The sequence below is a fragment of the Peromyscus californicus genome, unplaced genomic scaffold, assembly GCF_007827085.1.
Source record: "Peromyscus californicus insignis strain IS unplaced genomic scaffold, ASM782708v3 Scaffold_1__1_contigs__length_55948999, whole genome shotgun sequence".
Taxonomy (NCBI): domain Eukaryota; kingdom Metazoa; phylum Chordata; class Mammalia; order Rodentia; family Cricetidae; genus Peromyscus; species Peromyscus californicus.
Window position 1 is genome coordinate 51496398 of NW_026294492.1, and position 12540 is coordinate 51508937.

Below are 12540 nucleotides of genomic sequence, written 5' to 3' on the forward strand. Positions count from 1 at the left end.
CACTGAGACCCTGTCCCAAAAGTAAACAAAAAGTGCAGACAAAAACTCTTGTTAAAAGAAAAATTGTGTGTGTTTTGCGACAGAGTCTGTCTCAGTTGCCTAGACTGGTCTAGAACTCACACTGTAGCCCTTGAATCTTGCCCCTTGGCCTTAGTACCTGGGGAACTGGGCTTGACTAGTGATTGAGGAAGCCGGAGCACAGAGAGTCTTAACTATGTGTCTGGGGACATACACCTAATAGCCAGAGGTGCATAAGAAGATCATAATGTTCCTGGGGTCAGGTTGGAGTCCAGAACCTTCGTTGAGGTAGAATGCCATCAGTTCAGCATGGAAGGATGGAACAAGGCCCAGGATCTAATCTGCTTTGGAGTCTAAATGTCCTGAGAGTCTTACATGGGCTAGGGTAACAAATTCAGTATGAGGCATTGTTTATGAAGAGATATATAGTACCAAGGCCCCTCTGTTCATGGCTCAACTGCAGTTTCAGTGGCCTCATATAGAGGGCAAGTGAGCACACCAGGGTCAGAGCTGTGCCCAGGAGTCCCTGGAATAGGACATGGAGAATGACAAAAAAGAGGCTTCCCTGTTCACTGTGGAGGCACACTAAGCTGAGATTACACAAAACCAAAGAACCTCTTAGAAGGCAAGATTTTGCAAAGACCTTCCACTTCTCACATGGGAATCTGAGGCACAGACAAGAAAGACCATCTTGGCCAGAAGAATTCTGGATGTTGATGCTCCATCTGGTTATTGTATCCATGGTAACAAGTGTAGTGCATTTACATCTCTCTAAATAACAGGCACAGGGAGGTGAAGCCACTCAGAAAGTCACCAGGCAGTAAATGGATCATAAGCCAGGATTCCCATGTGTACCCTTATAAACTTTTTAAGATTCCATGTATTTGTTAATGTAGGGGTGACGGCATGCATGTGTGGAGGTGAGAGGACAACTTACCTGAATCCATTTTCTCCTTCAACCATGTGGGTCCCAGGGATGGAACTCAGGTTAAAAAAACAAAAACAAAAACAAAAAAAAAAAAACAGGCTTGGTAGCATGTGTCTTTACCACCAGAATCATCTCACTGGCCCCTAGTTGTATCATTTTGTGTGTGTACTCTGTGTGAATGTGCATGTATGGAGCTCATAGGTCAGAGTTGGGCATCCCATAAATTGATATAATCCAAGTTGACTTTATGGGTTATCGAGCATGGCAAGGCAACTCCAGACTCTAGTGTTCTCCAAGATGTACCAACAGAGACCTAAGGACAGGGCAGGCATGGTGGCTTTCTGTGAATGGCCAAATAGACAAAATATTTGCTGACCTATAGGCCAGACAGTGTCTTGTTTCTCTGTGCTGTGAGTAGATAGGGCCTTGAGTCTTTAAAACATAATCTGTGTTTTTCATTGCTGCAACAAATCACATCCCCATAAATTCATCATTATATAATCCACACACTGCTTTAATTTTCCTGTTTGTCATTCTGGCCCTATACACTTGTCCCCCTTTGCAGTTTATTTTACCTGAGATCAAGTTTGAATCCCTAGAAGCTGAATATTTCCCTCCTCAAGAGTCCAACCTGGATGTCAAGATTTGATGAACATCAAAATATGATCTGAAATCCTTTCAAGGGTCACAAAATAATTCTATCTTTGAATTTTTTTTCTTTCCAAACATTTTAATTTCTGAGGAACATTTTCAGCACCTGTGATATACACATACAAATTCTGAGTCGGGTCAGCTCCTGTCCTGAATCTAAGACCTGTACCAAGTGAAGAGGTCCTCCTGGTTTCTCCCTGGCTCAGGATGGCTGGTCATGAATTCCCTGCCCCCTCCAGATTACAGAACTTGCCAAAGAAGTCTTTATGTCAAAGGTGTAACCTTCAAAAGGTGCAGCAGGCTATTTTGGCTAGCTCTTGGAGGAGGAGGCACTGAGAAGCCAAATGACAGTCTTGCTGCAGAGAATCTAGTTACTATTGGCTCTGTGGAACATGGTCAAGTGATGGGACATAGAGCAGGTACTGTACAGAGAGGGATAGCTTGCTGGATCCAGTGTCGGCATGGTGGCTCAGGGACATGTCCCTGCTTCAGCCATCTATGACCACAGAAGGTGTAGTTTGGTTTAGGTGCAGAGGTGTGTGGTTGTGTCTTGCTATAGATGCAGCTGATGTAAGCCCTCGGCTGTTGAGGACAGCGCAGCCATTCAGTCTCCATCATTCACCTCTGCAAGCTGAAGCCTCAGGGACTACCTTCCCTAGCCTGTAGGATGCTGACCTGGACTCACCATACACTGAGAAACCAGCCTGGGATGTTACCAATGGTGCTCAGCCAACCCCATCACACCATGACTCCCTACACTCTTCCTGTGATTCCCATTACTCTGCAGCACCTCACATGTTACAACTTCTGATATGCCGCCTACATAACAAGTATCCACCAGGGAGTGTAAGCTCACTGTGAAAGGGAAACATAACTAGTGTAGAACAAGGGATGATTGGAGGAATGGGGCAGATGGGCTCAATATAGGTTGAGCTTCTGGACCCAAAATTAAGTTATGGCAATAAACACGAGTACAATGCAATATTTAAATAATCCCAGGAATGTGGCTCAGGGGTATAGCCCCTGCATAGAAAAGCCCATGTTTTTTTCTGGAGATAGTTCAAAAATAAGGTCTCAGCCTTCTGGAGTATGCAGAAGGTGTGGCCAAGGCTAGGATTGAACTGATGAATGCAGATTATCAAGGGACAGACAAGGTAACACTTTGTCACTGGGAAATGCCCTGAGTGGCCCTGCCTGAGGCCCCAATATCAAATTCAATACAGTCATTCCCTGTCAGCATCAAGACCCCCAGAGTTAGATTACACAATGCTTTATTAATTTAAATTTTAAATGCTAATGAGAATGAATAATAACTGCAGAGAGACATTGTATAGTACAAAAAACTCCTGAATTAAATCAGTTTGTATATTTTAAATGTGTTAACCTCAGAATGGAAACCAGGATATGTGTTCCATTGGGGAAGAGATTTTTGCCTCTGTTTTCACAGGAGAAGAAAAGCAGTGGATACCAATGAGATTGATAAAAGATTACATTTGAACAGGAGGGACCTGCTTAATAAGGAGAGGTGATCGTTCATCAGACAGCTTGGCCATTCAATCCAAACCTATAAACACAAACAAATGTCTTTCAATTGATCTGGCAAGAAAAAAAGATAGTAAAAATTTTCTAATAATTTACCAAAGGCACACTTGCCTTGCTGGCACGGAATGAAACGTTGGTTTTCTTATACCACAAGTCTTAATTCCACTTTCCAGTGTTAGACTGTAGACTGTCACGTGGCCTACAACATTTTGGACACCAGCTTTTGAGTTTTCTTCTTAAATAAAAAGGATATTTTTATTGTTTGCTGTTAAAATCACAGTTAAGAGATTTAAATTTTTAAAAGTTAACTCAAGTGGTTACTACAGTTCAAACTTGTTTTCTAAATCTGTAAGAATTGGAGTGACTTGGAACAGAGTGGTTGTAGCCCATACTTTTCATCCCTGCTGAGACAGACTTCCATAACTTTCTAAATTCTATATGTGGTGGTGGTTCACACCTTTAATCCCATTACCCAGGGACAAAACACAGATACCGCTCCTAATTGGTATGTTTGTACACTAGAGAAACCAGATACCATATTTACAGAATATTGTAATAAACCCTCTGTAGAATTACTAGAAAAGCAGCTAATTTCCAGTGGGGACAGGAGGAACAGCAGCTTTTGCACCAGCCATTAAGCTCTTCTCTGTGCATGCAACTCTGACCATTATTGAACCAGATGATGTCCTAATGATAGATATCATATTTATTGGTGAATTGGCATCTAGGGACTCCTCATAAAGCCTATATTTACCTTTTGGATTCTATTGCAAATACTTTCCATATAAGTAGAGTAAATATCCTTTCTTTGAGAAACAAATCTGGACATTTTATGAGGCATGGAGAACCTGATAGTGAAGGCCAACTTTCCTATGGTCATCTGGGCACCCCTTACAATGATGGATTGGATCTCTTCAAAGGCAGAGTCCTTAGCATGGATGGAAAGGCATTGCATTGGAAATGGTATATATCAGAATTCCTTAGTGACTGGGATATGGAGCACCAAGGGGTCTGTGTCTTCCCGCAGTGAAGAAATATTTCCATTGCCTAAAGTGCTCACCCCTCCTCCAAGAGAAGCAACTATTGAACTGCAGGGACCAACAGAATGGTCACATCACTTGGCTAAGTCATGGTTTACTGATGGTTCATCAATCATTGAGGGATCCCAAACTAGTGGAAAAATGGCAGCCTCTAGTCTTGGGATGGAATGGCCAAGTCTGAGGAATGCACCACAAAATTAGTGAACCACAATTGGATATAAGACTAACAGCTGAGGAAGATAAAAGGGACATTTATCTTCTCCAATTCATGGTGCATGTGCAGTATATGGTAATAAAAACGGAAAACCACTAACTGGCAGATAAATGGCAAAGCGATCAGGTCATAGGAGGCAGAATGGAAATGGCAACACCCAGCAAAACTTAGCAAAGACATGAAATTTTATGTATCCCATGTAGGTAAGACAGATAAAACATCTGAAAGTAATGAAATAGTGGACAAATTGGCATAATGTTTAATTAAGACTAGAAAATTAAAATTTGCCAGGTAACAAATTCAGAATAAATAATCAAAAATGATAGATTACACATTTGAAAAAATTTGAACATTTACCCTTAACATTAAAATATAAGGAAAATGTAGGACCAAATTAAGCCAGTACAGCCCTATGAGAATAACTATTATAAGAAATCCATAGTGAGGTGGTGATTTACAACTTTAATCCCAACACTTGGGAGGCAAAGGCAGGCACATAAGAATTAAAGTGATTTAAATGTAGAAGCTGCTTGCAAAATGCAGGCTGAAATTCAAAGTGAATGTTGTTGCAGAATATTCCTTTACTGTGAAGATGTGTCACCATGACTGGTTTAATAAAGCGCTTAATGGTCCTTAGATAGAAAGGAAGAAGTTAGCCAGGATGTCTGGGACAGAGAGGTCTCTAGGAAAAAGAAAGGTGGGATCACCAGCCTGTCAAAGAGAGAGCAAGACATGCAGGAGGAGAGGTAAAAGCCAGAAGTGGTGTGGTAGCAACACACAGATGAATAAATATGGGTTAAGGTAAGCTATAAGAGTTAGTTAGAAGCCTAAGGAGTCTCTATGTCAGTTTTTGTGAGCTAGTGGCCCAACAGAATATCTGACAACTGAACATCTTTTGTGATCTAAAAATAAATACACTTAAACTTTGAATTCATATAAAAAGAGAGATGGGAATATAGCCAGGTATATTTATCCACACATACTAAGGTATATTAATTTCAAAAATATTTTCAGTTGAAAGATAATACTTTTTTTTTTTTTTTGCCTGAAACCATTTTGCCCTAGGAACGATATAAGCTGCTGAAAAGGGAATCCCCCAGAGTTAGATTTGGGGCATGGCTTTGCTTTTATCTTTCCAGGAGAAGAAAAGCATCCAACTAGGAAAACCAGAGACCACTAGACAAGTGAAACATCTGAAGAAAAGATGTCCCATGCAAAAGAGTCAATTGTCCAAGTGATGGATGGACCAGGTACCCTTTCCACCATGAGGCAGATGGATAACTCCGCATACACAGTAATGGTCTGTGCATGCTAGAGAGAATGTTCTCAGGAGGAAGAAGCTGAAGTGTCTACTGAGTGCAGGAAAACTGCAGGGCTAACTTTTGGAGGCCAGGTACAAGATCTAGCACAATGCTAATCCCTGCAGGTCTGGGAGAGTCCTGTGGCTGGGGTGGAAGTGCTGTGTCCCTTCACAGCACTCTTGTCTCTAAGGAAGCTGCTCCTGTCACTTAGGTCTCACTAGCCAAGTAGAGCTTCCTGTCAGAATGTTGGAGGGCAATTTTGACCTGACATGCTGTAGTCTGGGATCTCTGGATGAGGTGGGCACTAGTGGTCCTTTGTGCAGCTCTATAACCACTGCAGGGAGCTGGAAGTATGGTTTCTTTTGCTGCAATGAAACTTGTAACCAAAAGCAAGTTGGGGAGGAAATGCTTTATTTGGCTTATACTTCCATATCACTGTTCCTCATCAAAAGAATCAGAACATGAGCTCAAATAGGGCAGGAACCTACAGAGGGAGCTGATGCAGAGGCCATAGAGGGATACTTCTTACTGTACTGCTCCCCATGGTCTACAAAGCCTACTTTCATACAGAACCCAGGACCACTGACCCTGGGATGGCCCCACTCGAATGGACTGAGTCTTCCCCCACCATTCACTAATGATGAAAATGTCTTCTAATCCTGCTTACAACCTGATCATATACAAGCATTTTTCTCTATTGAGATTTCCTCTTCTCAGATGATTTCAGCCTGTATCAAGTTGACACCAAACAACCCAGCCCACTAGACTGGACATGCTTTATACTAAGTTATTGAGAATTGCTTTGAACACCTAAAACTGCCTGTGCCACTCAGTGCTGGGAACATAGGAATGCAGGTCAGCAAGGAGAATGAGACAAGGGAATGAATGTCCTCATAAAGCCCTGACTTTCGTTGTAAAGTTGCAAATGCATAGGGACTTGTGTAAAAATCAGAGTCCACTGTCTACTTGCAAGCTGGTAGAGTCAAGAAAATTAATTTTTGATGAAAAACTTCAAAATGATCTAATTTTATTGATTTTATTTTTTGGCTTAACTCCTTTTGACATCCCAGGAGATTTAAGACACACAGAATTATGCTTTCATTTTTTGACCCTCATATTAGCCAGAAGAACTTTCTTGATTCCTATTTAGTCCTATTTTTGAAATCCATCCTAAACCTGTTTATGTTGTTATTATTAATTTTTGGTTATGTTTTAAAAAATATAAATTTAAAAACTATGTTTTATTAACAAAAGACATGATAAAATTTCTTTTTCTTAAATATTTATTTAGATAACATTTGTTATTTTGGTAATGATCCTATGAATTATTGGATAGATGCATAATTTGATTAAGCAGTCAACTGTTAAGTATACTTGATTTTAGGTAACCTTTTTGTGTTTTTAGTTAATTGCTTTAGGCTTAATTTTGACAGCATATATAGAAAGGCAAAACTTGTCTTTTAAAAATGAATCACAGTTGTATTCAGGATGACTGCAAACTTAATTTTGAGCATATTAGAGAATTTGATCATTTATATTGTAGAGAAAAGGGGCTGGCTAAAGAACCCCACCCTGACCCTGGAGCCCAGAACTAGGAAAGATGGCTCAGATCAGGGCTGAAAGAAACACAGTTTGGCTCAGTCAGATCAGAGCCATCTCTGCCCCTGGCCAACTGACTTGTGAAACCAACCAATCACAGAGCAGGACAGTAGAACCCTGGGCCCCAAGTCAATCCTTGCTTGACTCCACCCCCAAGACTTCCTGTGAAAACTGCCCTGCCTGGTCAGTTAGAAAAAAGGCTGTTCTCTCCACCCTGGTAGAGGCAGCTGCTCTCCTGTACTCCTCCTTCCCAAATAAATCTCTTTCTCAAAAGAGATTTGGGTATGAAGATCTTCATTCACTGGCGTAGAGATCCTTGCTGAGACATCTCAGTGGACAAAACAAAGGAGAGCTAAAAGAACAGAGCAAGGAGGAACTGAACAGAAGATCTTTGCTGAGACATCCCTCAGTGAACAGAACAAGAGGGAGCTGAAAAAGTAACACTTTTTCTCCGGAGCCAGAGGAGATTGCTACATTTCTTCAGGCGATTCCCTTTTTGCAGAGTGAAGCAAAAGAAGCAACATCTTAGGCTGGAGAAGCAGAGCTCTGCTAGCCCCTTAAGTGGGGGCTGAACAGAGCTCAACTGTAGCAGCTCTCCAGAAGAGGAGCAGGATTGCTATATCCTGCAGGAGACCATCCCCCATCACACCAGGTATACCTTGACTTTTCCAAACAGTCAGGATACCCTTCCCTGCTGAAGCAGTTCCATGCCTGACTTTCTCAAGAAGTCAGAAAAATTTCCCTTCCTGGTTTGGGCTGCTTCTTTGCAGTTCTAGCCATCAAAGCTGTGCTAAACAGCTCCAGGTGTCTGGGACACCTTCAGGGCAGAGCTGTTGTTCTGAGTAGCTGGAGGTGTCCAGGATACCTAGCCCTCCAGGGCTGAACTGTGTCCTTGCAGCTTCAGCCATCAAGAGCTGTCCCCAGAGTTGTTGCAACAAGTTTACTTACATTGTTGGTGCTGAAACCCAGGACCAAATCCACAGAATTGCAACCAATTTACTTACATATATCATGATTGGCCATTAATTTACATGTCTTAATTATCTTTAACAATTTACAACAAGCTAGTAGCTTTTAAAAGATTAGGATTTTACAATTGTAGACATACAGCTCTAAGTTAATTTTTGTTAGCTTGAGTATAACTTTGTATCATTAGGAATTTACCTTTGTACAAAAATCCATTCTAATCTAAAATATTTTGGAGATTTGCTGTTGCTTCTAAAGCTTGAAAAGAAGATACAATAATAAACAGAGGATTCATTAGGACTAAGAAATGTCACAGGTACCACCCTTTACCAATAACAGTCATAGCTGCTCCTGGCTTTTCTCCTGTATAGGTTTCTCCTGCTAGTGTTTTCTGGAGATTGAGGTACCAGTGGTTTTATTGTCATGCTTCAATAAGGTTGGATTTATTTATTTATCTATCTATCTATCGATTTATTTATTTATTTGTTATTGTTTTGAAAGCAAGGAAATGAGATGAAGGAGTGCATTAGGTCTCTTTTCCATTTCTTGTGAGTTATTCTTATTAGGGGAAAATAAAAATCATTTCCCATTAAGGGACCTTTAATATTGAGTTATTCCCACTATGAGGGCAAAACAACAGCAAACATTTAAACAAATATTCAGTGAACATACAAAAAAAAATTCGAAGTTCTGGACCATTTGAACTACTATTATTCCTCTAATTGAGAATAAGACCACTACCTCAATTTAAAGCCAAATTTGAAGTAAGCTTAATTTTTATAGGGGTGCACCCAAGAGCTGGCCAGTGACTGTCTGCTAAGTTGAGTTAAAGAGAGCAGTCATGAATCCACCTCTCAGGCCCCCTTTGAGTAGTTTTACAGAAGGGAGACAACGGGGCAATAGGGAAATTTAAAAAAAAAAAAAACTTTAAAAAAATCATGTGGTCACCCACCATGTGATTATTGAGGGCTCAGGGAGCGTCTGGGAAAGTCAGGGTGTTCTGATGGAAGCTCCACCTCAGCTCCCACCATCCATATACCCAAACAGTCTGGAATGTTTTTGTGGAAACTCCACCTCAACACCCCTCTTTCATCTCTCTCTCCACAAACCTTACCTCATCTCAGAAAGCCCTCCAAACACAGCTCCTCCCCCAGAGATGCTCAAGACCACTCCCACAGGATATTTAACCTGCCCCCCCCCCCCCCCCCCCAGAAAACAGACATGTGGTTTTTTCAGTCTCTCTTCCCCATCTCTTCTCTGGGGGGCCAGAAAATCATCCTGGAACATTTCGCCCATTAAACCTGGGCTTTTCCTTAATTTTGTTTGATTCAGTCTGATTTGGATTGCTGCATCGTGAAGAGGTTCATCAGGGGGTGGGAGCTTTTCATACAGTATTCTTAAAAACAAATCAAGGTCATGGGTTGGGGAAGGTCAGGTTCCAAGAAACAGAAAGCAATTCAACTCTCATTCAAATGGAGTCAGGCAGGTTCCTCACTAAGCTCATGCTGCAGCAGTGGGGCCCTCTATGCTCTGGTGGCCCTGGCAGAAAGGGGTGACAGGCAGCTCACAGCCTGAGAGCTCTGAGTTCCAGTCAGATCCTATGTGAGGGCAAGTCCCAAACATACATGACTGGCCTGGAAGCCTAAAGGCTCTGGAGTCCATTCTGCCAGCAGAAAATTCTCTCTCTTTATTAAGAAAAAGCTATTTGACAGGAACTTTATCGCCAGAGTCCAGTTTCAGCAGAGTTCTGTTCCAAAGAGGTGAATCAGATGGCTGCTGCTTTATAATAGAAGGGTACACATTTTATACTCTACCACTGCACAAAGGAGTGAATGTGAGTGTGAGAAAGGGGGCTTGTGCACAGGGGTGGGGCCTGTGAGCAGAGATTGAGGGAGCCAGCATTGACAAGTTAATAGGCACCGCAGTCATATGTTAATAGAAGGGCCTCAGTCATATGTTAATGGAGGGGCCACAAGCTCTTCTTTCCAGAGATAAGGAGAATGATTGCCTTTTTAGCAAGCAGGAAGCTTCTCAAAGCCCTTGTGGAAATGGGGGCTATTGTTTAAATAAATGATCATGGGAAAAGAACTTTTTTGAGGGACCAGACACTCCATTATAGAATATTGCTTAGTTTATCCAAATAGCTAATGCTTAAAGTGAGCAAAAGAGGAAGCTAGAGAAATATTACTGTGAACCTGAGTAGACCTTAGGACTTTACAAATATTGATTATCATAAATTCATAAATATACGCTATTTATGAAACAAATCTTTTGTAAATTTTCTAGCAGCTTGGTGTTAACTTGTGTGGGAGTAGTTAGAGTTTCATGGTATATGGTTGCACAGTGACTGGGATTTATCCAAAGAATTATTTTGTTTAAAGTGGCTCCCATTGTATACATCTTCTTCCTCCACTGAACCCCACACAAAATTTCCCAAAGAAAAAGGCATAAGGGAACTCCCATAACACACAGTGAGAATTATTAAAAATGAAAGTCAAAAGGTGCTGGAGAATTGTGATCCACAATCGAAATGCTGGAACTCTATCAAGCAGCAGCAGCAGTGGCCATGCAGTCCATGCCACTTTATTACCCCCTCACCTGCCCCCCCTTTTCTATCATTTTTTCTTTTGGTTTTTCAAGACAAGGTTTCTCTGTGTAGTTTTGGTGCCTGTCCTGGATCTCACTCTGTAGACCAGGTTGGCCTCATACTCACCAATGGTAATATTTTAATTGTACTGAAATGTGATTTTATTTGTATATTAATAAATAAAGTTGCCTGAGGGTCAGAGCTAATAGCAAGCCATAGCAGAAACTGGGTGGTGGAGGTGCACACCTTTAATCCCAGCTCTTGGGAGGCAGAGCTAGGCAGATCTCTGTGTGTTCAAGGATACAGCCAGCATGGAGACACACACCTTTAATCTCAATACCAACCATAGAAGACCTGGAGGTCTGTACAGACAGGCGGTGATGAGGAGGTCATGTGGTGTTGGGATAACGCCCGCGCTATCACCACCCGTTCACCATGTCCGAGCGAGGGGCTGTGGATTAAAAAATAAGGGACAAGAGACAGTGAGTCATTCGCCACGGCTGAATGCCGAGTGCCAGCCAAATGCCGTTTATTGAAAGAGGGAGGAAACCTTAAATACAGGTTTACAGCACAATGGCAGATCCTGGAGGGCAGAAGTTTGCTACATTTTTGCATCTAAGCTGTTTACACCAAATGCAGGATACAGGAACAAAGAACCTCCGGTAGAACATTAGGTGAGAAAGAAACCGGCAGGGAATCTGAATAGGGAGGACATCTGGTCAAGGTCGGCAAGCAAGGCGGCAGCCACTCACAGTGAGGGGCCAGGGCCCACAGGTCCCCCCTTTTTACTAAAAAATGAACTTCTGACTTAGGTTGCGTGGGACGTCAGCAGGTCACCTTACCCGTCATAGAGACACCTGCCCAGGCCACACAAGTGCTCTGTCTTAGGTTGGTGAGCGCCCCCCAAGCATTACCCGTCTCTGAATACTCATTATCATACAGACTCAACCACGTGAGCTGTAGAGTGACTACTGCCAAAGATCTCAAAGTGGCGCTGGGCTTGCAATCTGTGCGACACAGAAAAGACCAACAGAAGTCCTAACCCACCAATAGCCAGGAGGCTAAAGGTAATTGAGCCATTCCCTTCTTAAACGAGCCTTGTTGCAAATTGGAGTCCTAGTAAGGTGGTATCCCATAAGCAAATAGAACTTGAGGTTTAATAATTTTTACAACTTTCAAAACCAATGTAGAATTAAATTTATCATGCCCAATACAATAAAAGATTAACTAACTGTGGTAGCTACTTTTGTTGCCAGGGTCTCCATTGTGCTAGCTGTAGAACCCAATTATGAAGTAGCAATCCCACAAGCAATAGCAGCAGTGGCCACCACTGCTATAACAGCAACAACGGCAACAGCGATGTCAGATTCTCTTCTGGAGCGTGTGAGCATCATCTGTGTCTAACTGCCATGGTCCACTGGCATGGACGCAGCTCCAGGAACACGAACCACCAAGGCCCATTTTTCTTGATCCCAGCACTACTTAGGCTGGCAGGTCTGCAAAAGAACAACTAAGAACCATAAAGAAAACAAAAACAAAAACAGCAAACAAGGAGCAGAACTAATGGTCTCATTAATGGCTACATTCAGGCTCACAAATTTAAGGTATCTTCAAAAAGGCTAAATGAATTTCAGGAGGCCAATAAATGTTGCACAGAGCCATTCCTGAAAAGTAGGTACTACACCAGCTTGAAG